Below are 8,872 nucleotides of genomic sequence, written 5' to 3'. Positions count from 1 at the left end.
ACTATGGCACTAGTTCCCAGAGATGAGTTTTAAGTGCTTCTGCCTCAGTCCCTCAATGGCAAGAACAAATGATCCACAGGTCCAATTATCAGCCCTTTCAAACACAGCAGAGACGCTGCAACACAGTGATATTTAGAATGGTCTTACCAAATATTTCTCAATTATTCACTCATTTTTCCTTCTACAAAAATATGGTCTTAAAGGGATCAAGCGTTGAGTGAATTGGTAGTTCACATGAGGTTTCAAATGACTTGAGATACTTTGAAATGCATCCAAACTCTCTCTTTTCTTTCTGTGTCTCCATCTCTCCAATAGTATTTCACATGCAGGAAACATATATGAAAGACAAATCGAAAAAGGAAACAAAAGCAATGAATCGATGCACATAAACTATAGTTTGGGGCCACTTTATTCCCAAAGAGATGTCAAAAATGCCCCCGATATCTTGATCTATATCTTGCAGGAGCCCACAGCTCCTCCCCCAGGTTTTCAAATTCCCACATGGCTGAGAACTTTATAGTACCTGATCCATCTGAAACCTGCTTTAACACCTGTTCTCTCTGTTCTACTCTACATAAACTCATGTGAGATTTAACCCCTTTCTCAGGTTAGGTATGCTAATAATACCCACACAGAACACTTTGAAGTGGAGATGCTATGGAAGGTGTGGGCACCATTGTTAGTGGTCATGAAGCCTAGCACGCAGATGATGCATATGATGGTTGTTAGGTGCCAACCAATAGGCTCCAACTCACAGTGACTATTCAAAACCGACCCAACCACTCCTCTTTCCTGTGACATCCTCGCCATTGCTGTTACCTTCCAGCTCATTGTTGGACACACTCTGTCCATCTGTCTTATTGAGAATGTTCCTCTCTTTTGCTGGCCTTCTAGTTTACCAAGCCTGATTTCCTTCTCCAGGGATTCATTTCTGCCAATAACATGTTCAGAGGATGTGACCCCAAGTCTTGTCATTCTCACTAGTACGGGGCATTCTGACTGTCCTTCTTCCAAGGCAGATTTGTTTGTTCTTCTGGCAGTCCGTGCCATTTTCAATATTCTTTGAACAACCCCATTCTTTAAGTGCATCAATTATTCTTTAGTCTTCCTAATTCATATGAGGCAACATAAAATACCATGGCTTGGGTTTGTTGCATGCATTGACTACATCTGTGGGAAGAGATGATGGAGAAGCTCAATATTAGCAGCAAAAACCAAGCCAGAAGCTGGCTATGGACCAGATCATCAATTGCTCATATGTAAATTCTAGTTGAAGTTGACGAAAACTAAAGCAAATCCATGAAAGCCAAAGAACAATCCTGTTAACAGTCCTATTAAAGTGACCAAGTATCTCATGGAGGTTACTTAAATGATTTCTCAACAAGCTGATAATGTTGCCTTTAAAGAGGAGCAGGGATATATCTATAAACTTCTATTATGCTATTCCCAGTACCATTTCTATCATCAAAGTCATATTTCTCAAATTCAAATCCTTCTTCTTTGATTCTAACTTTCTCATTCCAATTACCAACTATTATTAATGCATCTTGGTCCCATTTTTCTCAATTTCAGATTGCAGAATTTAGTGAAAATCCTCATCTTCTTTGGCATTAGTGGTTGATGAGTAAATTTGAATTATACTTGTATTAAATTGTTAATCTTTGAGGGGAATGAAATTACCTATCACTGGCATCAGTTTATTTCAGGATTGACCTTTCATTTCAATTAGGTGAAGGTTTACAGAACATATCATCAGTTTTACACTCATCAATTCACACACATTTTGTTTCATCTCCTCTCTTCCAATCTCCTCAATATAACATCACTTTCCCGATTTCTTTCTGTTTCCATTCTTCCGTCTCCCCTAGGCCTTCTAAACTTGTCGGTGAGCAAATGCTGCCCCTTTGATCCCAAATGGTTGACCACTCTAACGCATAGTATATATACTTACTTGTATTTTCTTTCTCCTTATAGATCTTCTGTCGTCTGGTGGAAAATTAAGCCACAGGATTAGTTCAGTTCCAGACCTGATGAGAGACTAACCACCATTGGATGAGGAATTTCACTAGATTGTAGCTGACCAGTAAGCCTGGTCTCTTTCAAATTTTTTTAGTTTTTTTTCCAGATTTTTCTCCTATTCTATTCCCTCTATCCCCTTTCAGAACAGTTGGTAGTGTTAACTGGGCACCATCTAATTTTTCATGTCTCAGGGTCAAGGAGACTGTTTTTTTAATGATCCAGTAATCCATTGGACAAATTGTTTTCATGTGTCTCGGATTTTAGTCAATTATCCTTTGTCCAGACAGGAAGAGACCAATAGTTGCACCATAGATGTGTGCTATCAGGTTTTAATTCACAAAGGTAGGATGTAGAACTGTCTCTGTGACCTATGTTATATGAACCGTGTGAAGATGGGTATTGACATACTGTTTTCTTTAACAACAAATACCAGACCATTTCTCTTCAATCTTCCATTTCTGACATGGTGAACCATGTGACTGAAAATGACAAAAGCAAAAAGTAAAACTGGCCCTTTGAGAACAAAGTGTATTTGACCAAAGCTATCACATTTTCAACTGCCTCATTTGCATATGAAAGATGGAGAATGGATAAGAAAGACTGAACATTGATGGATACTTTTGAATTGCTGAGTTGGTGAAAAGTATTGAATGTCCCATGGGCTGTCAGAAGAATGGACAGATCTGTCTTAAAACAAGTGTAATAAATAGAATGTTTCTTAGAAGCAAGCATGGTGAAACTAGGGTTTATGTATTTGAGGGATGCTTTTAGAAGGGAACAGGTCCCAGAGAAGGAACTCATTCATGGTTAAGGTAGTTAGTTTATTGTGCCAAGCTGGCCGATAAACAGATGATATGTGGGGTTATTTGAAGGGCGGAGGGATAAATAGCTCAGTGAGCCTCACCTTTCTAGTTCTCGGGTCTCTTGCTTTCTGATGGTCAGACCAGGGTGCAGCTGCCTTAGCCAGTTCCCTATTATAGCTGGCAAGGCTCACTTCCTGAGGAGAAGCCACCTGGACCTACCCCGACGCAGCCCTGGGTGCTGGAGCAGATGTGTGGAGAACACTGCCAGTGCTGAGATGTTTGTACATTCACTGATTTGGCTTTCCTCCTGCAGTTGGCATCATTGTGCATGTTTTGTGAGATGGGTTAATCGGGTTAATGTTGGACTTGTGGGCTTGGGCAGCACTGGGTTGGGATGTTTTCTTGATGCTCACGTAACCTTTATATAAAATTCTCTCCTGGACATGAGTGTCAGTGGGTTTGTTTCTTCAAAGTACCCAGACTAACACAGTGGTCCACAAGAGGGTCAGAGGAGAAAGGGGGAGCCTCACGGGGTGACAGTGACACTGTGGCTGCAGCAGTGGGCACAGCACAGCAGCAGCTCTGAGGATGGCTCAGAACCTGGCCGAGTTTTGTTCTACTGTCCAAAAGATTGCTATGATCAGAAGAAATTAATGGCATTTAACCACATCAGAAGTTTTCTTAAAATCAGGAAAGGTGTGCGTCAGGGTTGTGTCCTTTCACCGTCCTTGTTCAACCTGTATGCTGAGAAAATCATCAGAGAAACTGGATGACATGAAGAAGAATGTGACACCAGGATTGGAGGAAGGCTTCTTAACAACCCGTGATACGCTGCAGATGACACAACCTTGCTTGCGGAAAGTGAAGAGAAATTGAAGAAGATGAAGGAACCTAGCTTTCAGTATGGATTAAAACCCAATCTGAAGATGACCAAAATTCTCACAGCTGGGAAAATAGGTAGTAACATTTCAAATGGAGGAAAGATTGAAATTGTCAAGGGTGCTGTCAGCAGCCCAGAGATGTAAAGACTCATTGCATCAGGGAGGTCTACCACACAAGGCCTCTTTAGAGTACTGAAGCGCATGGACATTTTCAGTTGTCTCATTACAACCCAAACCATGTATTTCCCATTGCCTTGTATGCATGTGAAAGTTGGCCATTGAATAAGGAAGACCAAAGGAGAAGCCCTGCCTTTGAGTTAGGTTGCTGAAGAAGATGGAAAGGCTGATGAAAGGAAAACTCTGTCTGTGTTGGAAGAAGTAATTCCACATCGCTTCTTAGAGGCACGGATGGCAAGACATCATCTTACTTTGAACATATTGTCCAGAAAGACCAGTTGCTGGAGAAGAACTTCATGTTTGGTAAAGTAGAATGGAGTAAAAAATAGAAAGGCCCTCAATGAGATGGACTGGCACACTGGATGTCAAAATGGGTTCAGGCATAGGAACAATTGGGAGGATGGCACAGGACTATGCAGTGTTTTGTTCTGTTGTGCACAGGGTTGCCATGGGTCAGAGCTGACTCGATGTCACTTAAAATCTACACCATGGTACTCAAGGAAAAGTCCAAGTTTCACTGAAGACATTGGCACCAAAAAAGACTTTAGGAATTATGAGAATACCCACTAAGATGATTCAAAAACAGAGTGAAAATCTAAATCCATGTTTGCCAAGAAATTTTGAAGACAGCTCTTTGTCCAACTCAATGGAAGAGTTTGACATTTGTCCCCATGCCTAATAAAGATGATCCAATAGAAGGCAGAACTTACCCAAATTAATATTATCATCAATATCACATATAATATTATTTTGCTGAAGTTGATTTAAAAATTGTTGCATCCCTATGTTGACAGGAAGCTTCCAGAAATTTAAGCCAGGTTCAGAAGAGGACACAGAATGAGGGATATTACTGCGTTAGTCTGGGTACTTTAGAGAAACAAATCCAGATAAATTCATGTATAGGGGAGAGTTTTATATAAAGGTTAAGTGTGCATCAAGAAAACATCCCAACCCAGTGCTGCCCAAGACTGCAAGTCCAACATTAACCCATATGTCCAACACCAATCCATAAAGTCCTCCTCCATCTCACAAAACAGACGCAATGATGCCGACTGCAGGAGGAAAGCCAAGTCAGTGAATGTGTAAACATCTCAGCCTGACAGGGGTCTCCACACAGCTGCTCCAGCACCCAGGGCTGAGTTGGGGTAGGTCCATGTGGCTTCTCCCCGGAGATGTCTTGCAGGAAATGAGCCTTGCCAGCTGAGGCAGGGAACTGGCTAAGGCAGCTGCACCATGGTCTGACCATCACAAAACAAGAGGCCTGAGAACTAGAAAGGCGAGGTTCACTGAGTCATTTATCCCTCCACCCTTCAATTAACCCCACATGTGTTTATCAGCAAGGTTGGCACAATAAACTAACTACCTCAATTACTGACTAATAATTATGAGGGATATAATTGATTAATTTATTATATTATTAATTAACTGTGTTTTATTGATTACACAAAGGCATTCCACTGTGAGCCCTCCCACTGTATAGATAACATGCGAAGAATGGGAATTCCAGAACATATCCTTGTTCTCATGGAGAACCTGTACATAGAACATGCGTATGTTCTGATGTATGCCCTTACATCAGAAAAGTGTATGTGAGAATTGGGTCCTTTTACCATACTTATTCAGTCTTTATGTTGATCAAATAGTCTGAGGACCTGGACTACCTAAAGGAGGGTGCAGTATCAGGTTTGAAGGACAGTTTATTAACAGCCTATTCCTATATGCAGGTGACACAAATTTGTTTGCTGATGGTGGGGTGTCTAGGGGGATTTCAGGCATGCAGACTGCACAGGTGACACTGTCAGAGTGGATGACACCAAAATGAGTATCTTTAACATGTTTATGCATGGCTTCAGCAGAACTCAAAAAAAAATAAATAAAACCTCAGCATTGAGCTATCAGAACAAATATGTGTTTTGTAAGTCCAGCTTTCACAAATCAATATACCTGTTGTTAGGTGTCTTCAGGAATGAAGACCACCAGGTCCTGTGCCATTCTCAGTCTTGTTCCTGGGCCTGAGTCCATGCTTGCAGCCACTGGGTCAATCAATCTTGAAAATAGCCTTCCTTTGTTTTGCTGACACCCCCCACCCACCCCTTTACCTAGCAAAATGTCCTTCTCCAGGAACTGGTCTGTCCTGACAACGTGCTACCATATTTGTCTGTAAAGAGAGATTTGCTTGTTCTTTTGGAAGTCCATGGTAATTTCAAAATTCTCCACCAGCACCACAATTCAAATGCATCGCTTCTTCTTCTTTTCTTATTCAATATCCAGACATATGAGGTGATTGGATCGGATGTATCTTACTCTTCCAATTAACATCTTTATCTGCCACAGTAAAGATGTCTTGTACAGCAGATTTACCCAATGCAATGCTTCATAACTATAAGGATTAAGCTTTATGCTAATTTACCACTTAACTTCCTAATACATATTGGTTAGAGTTGTTATTACTGAGCTACATTGAATCACATGCCTTCATCTGCACGGACACATGACAAGAACACACTCTCGATTTTATTGCTTTGTATAGTTCCTGAATTTGCCAAATTTTCTGGTAATTTTTTCAGCTACAACATTGTGGTATTTAGCAATGTGAACACAAACACTAGTAATGTTTTTTGAGAATGAATCAGTAATTAAAGAAAAAGAAGAACCACTAACAAAAAAAGGTTTGGCTCCCTTTCTGCTTTTTGCTGGTGTTGAAACTAAAAATGCCGTAGTGCCACAGAGAGATTTTATAAAACAATGTTGGTGTTAGTATTCATGTAATCTAAGAAATGCCATATTGAAGTGATTTATAACTCTATGCTAGTTGTGCAATATAAAATGATTAAAATTGATAATAAACAACACTAAGCAATAGCATTATCTTTGGCATGGTATGGAAGGAATCTGATAAAGGTGGATGACGGTGACATCACAAATGTCACCATGGTGACACCAACCCAGTGATACCATGTGGGTAGAGATTCAACTTCAGCTACAAATTCTGGGGGTCGCACTTTTTGCGCCCGTGAGAAGATCTCTTAGAGGGACATGGAACAAAGGGAAACCAATCACAATGATCTACATAAACCACCTCCCAGGGGGATGGACAACAGAGAGAGGTGGATGAAGGAAGACATCAGTCAGTGTAAGACATGGAGAAAAATGATAAATTATCAAGGGTTCATGAAGGAGGGAGGATGGGGGGTGGCATGGAGAAATGAGCTCAAGTAGAGGGAAAGTGCTTTGAAAATTATGATGGCAACATATGTATAAATGTGCTTGACACAATGGATGCAGTATGGATTGTGATAAGAGCTATACTAACCCCCAATAAAATGATTTTTTTAAAAAAGGACATGGAATATATTGTCCAAGTCCAAGTTCAAGATGAACTGAAGAAACATCACTGAAAAGAATCCAGGCTTTTGTCAATGTTCTGAGGGATACATATATATTCCTACATTCCCAGTAGGTCTTGCTGCAGTTCATGGGACAGCCAAGAGTGTGATTAGGTGTGGCCTTTTCCTGACGGACATGGGCTGCCCTGCTCTCGCTCACCCTGAGAAAATCTGGGGAGTCGAAGGAGCTCCTTTTCTCAGTGCCTTGTCAGTTTGTGTCCGAGTCTGAGGAGGTGTCTTGCTGGAGCAGTTGAATTGGTACCTGCCACAGGGTGATGGCAATCTGGGTCCATAGGGAGGTTTCGTGGCAGGAGCTGCTTTAAACACTTGAGCCAGCTCTGCTGTGCTGGGGGAGAGTTTTCCAGGCCACCCCAAAGCCTTTAGCCAGGGCTTCTAGAATGCTAGTAACAGTCACTCATGAAGATGGGGATAGGGTGGGGATATGGCAAGCCTATGCCAAAGCTTGTGGCAAAGCAGGGGAGAGGATCAGCTTCTTGGTGAAAGGAAGAGCTCAGGTAAAGGGGACATTGGCTGAGGGGGCTTCACGGCAGATTTAGAGGGGAAACAGTGTTGCCCAGAAATGTATAGACTCACCTAGCAGTTTACACCTGGCTAAAAACAGAACTTCCCTCCTAGAGTCTCTGAAGAAGACTTATGTACACTGGCTATGACCATTCAATATGATTCTATCGTGTAATCATGGGTTGGTAAGGTACACAGTATCTGAGCCACACATGACAGTCATTGTTAGGGTCTCTGCTTTTGTTTTTTATTAAACCATTTAATTGGGGGCTCTTACAACTCTTATCACAATCCATCCATCTATTGTGTCAAGCACATTTGCACATATGTTGTCATCATCTTTTTACTTGAGCTCTTGTATCAGCTCCTCGGTTTTCCCTACCTCTCACACCCACTTCCCTCATGAACCCTTGATAAATGATAAATTATTATTATTTTCACATTTTACATTGTCTGCTGTTTACCTTCACCCACTTTTCTGTTGTTCATCTCCCTGGGGGTGGGTTATATGCTGATCATTGTGATCGAGTCCCTCTTTCTGCCCCCACCTTCCCCATTTCCCTCGTGGTAGCTCTATTCTCATTATTGTTTCTCAGGATTTATCTGTCCTGGATTCCCGATGTTGCGGGCTCTTCTCTGCACCAGTCAGTGTACATGTTCTGGACTAGCTGTACTTGTAAGGTAGACTTGAGGTCATGATAGTGTGGGAAGGGAAGCATTCAAGAACTGCAGGAAAGTTGTATGTTTCATCGGTGCTGTACTGCACCCTGACTTGCTTGTCTCTTCCTTGTAACCCTTCTGTAAGGGAATGTCTAATTTTCTACACATGTGCATTGGGTCTCCACTCCATGCCTCTCCCTGCAATTCACATTGGTATGATTTTTTGTTCTGGGTCCAGGTACTATGGCAGGGGCCAAACCCAACTGAGGGATACACATGACAGCCAACTCAATAGGAGGGTAAAAGAAAGAGAAATAAAAAAGACATGGGTAGTTGCGGAGCAGGGCACTAACCCACCCAAGGAGAAGGTATTGTTTATATCACCACAGGAGAGGGATAGAGAGACCAGGCTTCAACCGGGTCC

Source organism: Tenrec ecaudatus, chromosome 2, assembly GCF_050624435.1.
Source record: "Tenrec ecaudatus isolate mTenEca1 chromosome 2, mTenEca1.hap1, whole genome shotgun sequence".
Lineage (NCBI taxonomy): Eukaryota > Metazoa > Chordata > Mammalia > Afrosoricida > Tenrecidae > Tenrec > Tenrec ecaudatus.
Note: the sequence above shows the minus strand (reverse complement) of the source record.